Below are 8,871 nucleotides of genomic sequence, written 5' to 3' on the forward strand. Positions count from 1 at the left end.
ACACTGGTGCCAAGCCTAAATGAATCAGAAATAATAACTGTACCTAAATTAAATTAGAAACAACATTTAACAAACCAGTTAAAAGCAGGTGCATATACTACATATTAGCAGCTATGATATTTCTCTACTCGGCGGACATGTGTTGGGCACTTTTGATTCACCAGATACTATGCTAGACACTGGGGAGGCTTTGTATATCTTTCATGGTTCCCTCAAGAAAACTAACTTTATTTGGGAGATAGATTCTGAATCAAATAATCACAGCAAGACACCCCACTGGGGGTCTGTTGAAGGTGTCATGAAGCCACAGAGGTACAAGTAAGTTCCTGTCATTTCTTCTCTTTGCTGTGAAATGAGAGCTGTATTTCAGCATCCTTGTATTGAAACGACATTGGAGCCCCTTTTAACAATTTCCCAAGGGGACTAGGACTTGAAATGGCAGCACTAGACAGATGAGCTGAGCACACGAATTTTCTCAGTATGTTTTTTTTTCTCTAAAGTCCTTGGCTTTTCCAACAAGAGTAGTCAAGGGTCACAAAAGTGTAATTAATGTCAAATATCTTCATTCAAAATGACAAGCGACAAAAACAAAGTTGGATAAGAAGTCAGGGAAAATGACAGGTTATTGTCCAGCACTTAAAATCCAGTTTTTCCCCATAAGAATATATAGCTCTTGTCTCAAGCTTGTTGGCTTCTAGTGAGTCGAAATATATAAAGCTTAGACAAGACAATCATTGGTTTCCATGTACTATTATGTTATAAGAAGATCATGAGAATACACTGGATTAAGCGTTAGTATCTATTTTACAAACTATTGTAATAATTCTCAGAACTTCACTAGGGTCTCAGTTCTAAATCCCACAATAAAACCCCATTTCCTATTCTTATTGATGATTCTTACATGCAATTGATTCAAACTATATGAAATTATCTCCTCAGCAAGGCAAATGAATATGTAGTTGGGTGAACTTGCTCAGGAGTAATTTAAGGAACACCAGTAGCATGCTGGAACTCTCTAGACTAACAGGTTGTGAGGCATGGAGGTGTTTGGGAGAGGCAGGACACCCACCCCACCCCTAGAGGGATGTGGAAAGGCGTTAGGAGGTGGAGTTTTAGATCAGCCTGGATGTGAAGCTTATGACGATGGCCCAGACAAATACAGGAACAAAGTCTCTAAGACGACGAGCTGGCAGCTGAAGAGACAGTTCACATGTGAACGCTGTGCCTCAGACACTCGGACAGGTGCTAAGTCAATACTTGTTAATTGACTGAATGGGATGCAGTTCAAACAAAAACCACTTGCAAGTGCATTTAGTGAAACACGATTTGCTTATTGGCAAGGCAGTCCAAGAGGAATTCTTTGGATTTGATAGCTCCAGTAGTAAACCCACTATCAAATCAAAGCACTAAACTCTCAAGCTAGATTGACAAGACAGTTCTCAGATTTCTGTGCTCACTTCAGCAGCCCATACATTAAAATTCTCAGGTTTCTTTCCATTAATTAAAAAGAAAACGTTGAGAAGAGTTATAGATTTCAAATTAAGCCATAAGCACCTCAAAGTCTTCAGACTCCAAGATTCACATAATAAACAAGACACAAAGTTAATAGCGTGCTATTTGCAGTGTAATCCATGAAAAACCATCTTGGGCATGGATTTCATGAATTTCAGGGTGTTAATTTAACTTTCCTCTTGGCATAAAATATTTGAAATGGGATGAATAACTTAAGTGGATAATACTGTTTTGAGTGATTTAAGTCACTTTATTTTAATGTCAGATTTAATGCGTTAATAAAGTATTTGTGGCAGGAGCATGTGGAGAGAAAAATCGTAGCAAATCACGAGCAATTTACAATATTGTTACTGAAAACCTTATTACCGCCACTACCAGAATACCCATTTTAAGTACTTCATATTTCACTAAGATGCTGAAGTGCACAATAAGCTGTTTATTGGGAAATCAACGGCCATTAAAGAAAATTAATTTCTATGAGTTGTTGACAATTCATAACTATTTAATAGTCCAATCACTATAAACTTTATGCCCTGCATATAGATAGGTATGAATATTTTAATAAATCTTATAAATAAACATGCAACTTTAGGAATAAATCAGTTTGGTAGGGTAGTTGACACATTAAACTATTAATGGTCCAAATGTATTCAAAGTCACTGGTGATAAACCTTCTTATTACTGGATGTGACCAATAGTCTGCTAACAAAAGGGTGTGCAATCTCACTCAGTGATGCTGTGGACCATCTTTAGTTCATTACCATTTCTGGCAGCATTGACACTTGAGGTCTGACTTTCCTAAAAAAAAAGAAAAAGAAGAGTTTAAATTTACCAAAAGAATGATTTGTTAAATCATAATTTTATATGGCTACGTTTATAAACCTAGATGCAGGTTTATGAACCTAGATCTATTATAGGCAGAGAATAATATTAATATTATAATTAATTAATATAGTAATATTCTCTGCCTATAATAAGATGAAATTATTTTTCAGGAAACTTAATATTGTCCAAACATACCTTTTATCTAATTATCCTTTTAAGGTTATTAGTGAATAAAAAATTTATGTTTTCAACATTGTATTCATTTTCACTCTAAAAACTTGTCTTTATTTCATGAACTTTGGCGTCCAACGTAAGGGAGTGTACTAGTAGCAGGCTTCCTACTATAAACATTCAGGAATGTTGATGTGATGGGCACGGGGACTGCCATGCTGGTACATGAGGTGTTCTTATGGTTGGAAGTTTTATGCGGAAAGTGGAAAAATAGATAGAAGATTTACCTACATTAGAGCACTAACAACTTGGTGGAGCTGATTCCTGAGCCCTGGAGAGTCAACTTCCACTGCCCTTTTATGTGATGCAATGAATCCTTATGAGTACAGACATCTGAAGTCAGGTTTCTGTTACTAGGAGCTGAACTTAAATCCTAATTGATATAGAAAGGTCAGAACTCTGCATATAGAAATTCATATAAAATATGATCATGAATGAGATGAGTTAAAGACATTTTCAGTTAGGAAAGAAAAGAGGGAAATTGGAAGCTAATCAAATGAATCTTTGTAAATCACTAGCATAATGTGGCCATAAGTTGCTGAAGTCATCAAACTACAATATTACCTTGTTGAACATAAAATATTATGACCCAAAAACCTTGAATAAGTGTCCCTAAAAATAATCTTCACCCTGTATTACAGAATGTAATGGATGTACAATACCTTTGGTAGTCAGCTGGTTTCTCTACATTGTTTTAGAATACTGTAACATATCTGGTCAAAGAAGCATCACTTACTCATTAAATGATGACTTAAAATGTTACTTCATGAGAAAAATATATACAGAAAGTGACTTCTGCATTAATAATTCCTTATAAACATTGACTGTATTAGAGGACACTGCTCTAAATGTTTATTTTCTTATGCAAATCTATGGTATAATTATCACTCCTATAAAGAAACCCTCCAGCTCTGATCAGCGTTCAGGAATGTGGAAGGGCAATCGTTTCAGCACAGTCCCTGAAAACTAGTAAATGAGGAAGACATTGCCCCAAATTTCAAAAGCATGCAGACTAAAGAAAGATTTTCTTTCAAGTCCTAGAGAGATATATTATTTTGTTCATTTTCTAGCCTTTCTCATTTTGCCACTAAGGGGGTTTAAAGAAAGAGCAAATTTTGTGACAGCACATAGAATGTGAAATGTTATGAGTGAGTATCGTGTAACAGCCTACAACCTCATCTGAGTATGGAAGGCTAAGTTACAGAATACCACTAATGAGACATTGAACAATTCATAACCCAATCATTTACTCGTTTCAGTCATTTTTATATATTATTCTTAAATAGCATGAAGCAATTTTTAGCAAATTGCCTCAGAACAGTAATATCCACAAGCAACATTTTAGGCTGAATAATAAAGTGAGGGAAGCAGAAAAATTAATAAAATTTTATGAAGAAGATATTTGTATCTGAATACAAAGCTGGGTCTGTCATCACAGCAGGAGGAAATATAGTTAATTTTTCTTTCTTGGCTGATTCTTCCAAATCAACTACTTCCTGTATTTAATTTTAAGTAATTGTTAAATTATAAAACTTATTTAAGAAGAAAATATTGAAAAATGTGCAGTCCCCAAAATATGTAAAATGCATTGAAACTTTAAATACATTTTTTGATAAGGAAAACTGATAGAAAATAATGGACTAATTCACCAATGTGTTTGAGTTTCAATTTAAACATCTTCATGGTGGTTCAGTAAATACATTTACTTTGCTGTTATGAAAGCAAGATCGAACTTTGAAAAGGTGATTTTTAAAAATATAACTAATATTTAGTTACCTTGGAAAGTAATACAGAGTAGGAATCCATTTGGATATGTGCCATTGCAAGAAATTGTTTCAGATGTCTCCCATAGGTAAAACTGCATATTTTAAAGAGTTAGAATAATAATCTAATTGGATGCTACAAGGAAAAAGTTAACTTGTGTGAAAAAGACTGCATTTAGTGTAAGTCTTGGAAGAGAAAAATCCCATTACCAGCCGTTTTAAAACACAATCATATTTTGGGGAATAATGACCCACTAATGACTAATGACTACTATTTTCATGAATCTTTCTATAGAATTTTGCATCAATAATTCACTCCTTGAAGATTTATTCACTTACATCTATTGGGCATGTTCTGTGCATATGTGTGCTTCTGGCTCCTTATTCATTAAGTAACCTGTATTTTCCTTGAAGAGTTAGGTACCTTGCAGTTTTAGTGTATGTTGTTTTGGTGGCTACTCTTGGCTTTAGGGGATGGGCAGGTAACCCAGGCCAAACCAATACAAGCATTGAATTCCTTGTGTTCAGTGTTTACTTCAAAGATGATGCAATCAGAGTGACTCCCAGAATTTTCTTGGAGCTACTGTGAAAATAAGACATTCCTTCCAACTAAATTTGAATCTGAGAAAATGTTCGCTGAAGCTGCTGATGGTCCTCCCAAGGCAGGAATCAGCTTGAGATTTGAGCCAATAATGAGGAAAATAACATGAAGGGAAATCAAGAACAAAGAATATTAATACATCTTTTGAACTACTTAAGGCATCTGGGCTGAAGCAAGTCTCACTCAGATGTCCCTATTATTTAATGAATTAAATTTCCTCCTCTGGGCTAAAAAAAAAAAATTGAATGAATTTTTATTGATAGGGAACTGAAACCATCTGACTAATACATCTTGCACAACTCTTCTCTTTCCTGGCTTGATCTCTTTAATTCCAGTCTTTCCTTACCATTTCCTTTCACTGATCTCTCTTCTCCATCTCACTGCACACTTGCTATACAACATAAATCCCCAGAATTCTATTTCTGGCTCATTGTTATTCTCTTTCTACATGCCTTCCTTGGGCAACTTTGCTCAAAATAGCAATTTTATCCAACAGTTTGCTGATGATTCTCAAATTTATAACTTCAGCCCTTATCACTGCCTTCAGTTTGGGGGGCATATGTTTAGTTTCCTGCTGGGATATGGCTGGGATATGGTCATTTGGATATGCTATAAGCACACACACAATATGTTTAAATCATAATTACATCTCAGCCCTCTTTGCAATCTTTGAATCGTTTCTTGAAATCTTAGCTGATTTATTAATTTGTCCAAACCAGAAATGTTGGAAACTTCAGTGACTTGGTCTCACTATATCCTCAGTCAGTGTCAAATAGGTTACATTCTAACTTATTCACTGGGAGGGCTTGTTAAATAGAGTTACATGAGATCACTCCCGAAGTGTCTGAGTTAGTAGCTCTGGAGAGAGAGTTAGTGAGAATTTACCTTTCCCACAAGTTCTCAGGTGATGTGGATGGTAATGATGCAAGCTCCATTGCTGTAACAGGATGAGGGCTCATGGGGAGAGATAAGTGAATTTTTCATGTGGAAGAAATGTAACTTATTTATAGATAAAATGTGGGCTCTAGCAGCCCAGCCCAAATTCCTGATCCAAAAATTCAAGAACAAAACAAACAAAAAAACAAACAAACAAGCCCATACACACACAAAAAAACAGAAATGATAATTTTAAGGCTCTAAGCGTGGGGTTAATTTGTTGTGCAACAATAGTAACAATTGCACTTTCCCTAATCTCTCATATGCTTCCTGAAATCACTTTCCAAATAAGCTAGCCATGAATTAGCTACCCAAGGGTAAAAAAGCTTTATAAAATAAAAATTTAAAAAATCATGAAATTATTGGAAAGAATGGATCCAAAGTTAAATAGATTTAACATATGCCCAATGTTAGGAAGGATGTTGGTAATATAGAGAATAAGTTAGAGCTAGAATAGAGGCTTTTCTAATGCACAGTAAAATATCTTACAGTCTCAAAGTGTTTAGGAACCAAGTCCCACAAAAGGGAAATTCCTCAAACACACATCTTGTCTCTCCCCCATGATATTGGCAAATTACAATGGTGTGTGGCCCAACAATGAAGCTGGTAATTCTAAAGGGCAAAGCTGAATTTCCAATCATATTTTTTAGAGCTAAGGAGATGGATGCCCACCAGGCTCACAATTAAAATCCTAGAAACCTACACCCAGAGAACAGGAGGAAAAAACAAACGAACAAACAAACAAAATAAAAGTGAATAATACTAAATCTCATCTCAGCTCCATATCCTGATTGAATTGAGGTTATCAGTCCTTTAACATCCTTATCTAAAAATCTTTCCTGTTGGAGAAAGCAGCACCTGGAGCCTCCACATGTTTTCCTCTATCATTCTGCTATAAAACAAAAACCAAAACCGAGACATGAAAAGACAAAAAAAAATACATCAAATAAAAAAAGAAAAACAGTCCAAGGAGACCCACTCATAGTTGGTTCAGACATTGGAGTTAGTACACAAGGACCTATAAAACCATTATTTACATGTTCAAGGAAATTTAGAAAAAATACATACAAGCTATAGGGAAGAATGGAGAATTGGAAATTTATAAAACTAGGCAAAGAGGTGAAAAAAATACAGTATTTGAAATTTTTAACTCTGTAAATTGGCTTAAGAGCAAATTAGACCAGTAGAAATTTATGTATATAATATATTTACTATCATATAATATATACATATATAAAACATATGTAAATAAATATATATATAGTTAAAAAGTGAAGAAGAATGAGTAAAAGCAAAAATCAAAGTCATGGTGATGAAAATCATCAATTTATACATTAAAAACCTCAGAGAACCCCCAAAGAGGAAAACAGACTGAAAACGCCTGGGAACATCATAGTAAAACTTTTGAAAATCAAAGGAAATATAACATTTAAATTTGGTACTACTGAAATAATAAATAAAAGGCATACGACCTTCGATCTTCACAGGAAAAACCCCAAGTCTGGGAGCTACCTTCTTAACAGAAGCATTGGAAGCCAGAAACAATGGGTTGGCATTTCTATAGCAACAGAATTAAGAGTTAAGGATGTTCCTACCACACAAACACACCTGGGTCTATTCCGAGGTTAGACAAATAGTAGGGAGGGGGTGAACTGGCTCCAGAACTCCTCTGTGGGTTTGCCTGAGGATTCTCAAGAGATTAGCTGTGTTCAGTCAGGGCCCTAACAGACAGTGCTCACCAACAAGAATGCTTGTCATCCAGTTTATTAAAACTGCCACGATCCCCACATGTCTCTTACCTGTTGCTTGCCTTTCTGTCTTCTTTTCCTCTTTGAATATACTCTCCCCTCTCTCTCTTGTCTTTACCAGTGGCATACTTACAAAAATGTGTCTCAATTCATAGCTATTATAGGTCACTTCTTTGTATGTAAAAAAGTAAATTCCACCATACATAAGAACATGACTTTGTTACTAATCACTACATACATTATAAAACATAAAACAATAAAATTATATTTTTAATGTTGATTTTTATCACTACAAAAAATTATTTAATCTTAAGCAAAATTTCAGTGTTGTATGACAAGGTTTGGCATCACTAAAATAATTCACAGCATTTGAAATCTCCATTTTTCCTGCAGGTTAAATTCTTACGCTGAAAATTTCTAATGCTATTCAATACTTTTTAACATAATGTCCTTGAGAAGTTTTATATTCAATTTAATTCATAGAAAAATTGTTCCTATATAAATACACTAAGGGACTGACAAAAATATACATCAAAAAATAAAATGCATGTGTGAGGAGGTATTAAACACTGAAGAACTTAATCAAGTGTGTATCAGTTTTTTTTTTCCCCAGTTTTAGCTTGTAGTGATTTCATGCAGACCAGAATCACATTGGTATTATCTCTGATGGAGTGCTTACAATCTGAGCTGCACATTCTGTCTAGATATTTCTGTAGACTTTCAGTCATTTGAACTGATTGCTTTAAAATGAGCTTTACTAGTTTGTTTTTATTACTATAGGATATACAAAGCTATAATAAATGATAAGCTACTACTTCATTCATCTAAAAATCTGCCAAAGAACAGAAACTTGACATGTCATATTTTAGTATAACAGAATGAATTTATCATTCTAACAGAGTGAATAACTTCATTGATGTTTTAAAAATCAACAAATGTAGGTAAAATATAGACCAACGATTTGGGGTATAAAAACATCAGTTTTTATTTATTCATCAAGACAGCGTAACTGTTTTCTTTATGATGCTACGTGATTGCATAAATGCAAGATATGTTTCCTAGTGGACAAATATCAATTTCCTGTGCTTAATCAACAGATGCATTAACCTGTTGTAATATTCCTTTATAATATCAATTTTTTATTAATATGTAATTAAGTCTTCAAAATGTTTAGTCATCTATGAGATAAACTTACAAGACTAATCATTACTGTGCACCTTCTATAATAATTGATTTTTTCCATAGTTAATTACAG

General features: G+C 34.2%; 1 long non-coding RNA gene across 1 annotated transcript; it reads right to left on the bottom strand.

Moving 5' to 3' along the window:
* Window positions 1-2,050: 2,050 nt before the first annotated feature.
* On the bottom strand, window positions 2,051-6,951 carry LOC140690008 (uncharacterized). Its single transcript, XR_012065195.1, has 2 exons — window positions 5,818-6,951; window positions 2,051-2,310 (listed from the first exon to the last, which is right to left on the bottom strand). It is a non-coding gene; the product is annotated as an uncharacterized lncRNA (long non-coding RNA).
* Window positions 6,952-8,871: the final 1,920 nt, after the last annotated feature.

This window comes from Vicugna pacos, chromosome 3, assembly GCF_048564905.1.
Source record: "Vicugna pacos chromosome 3, VicPac4, whole genome shotgun sequence".
NCBI lineage: Eukaryota > Metazoa > Chordata > Mammalia > Artiodactyla > Camelidae > Vicugna > Vicugna pacos.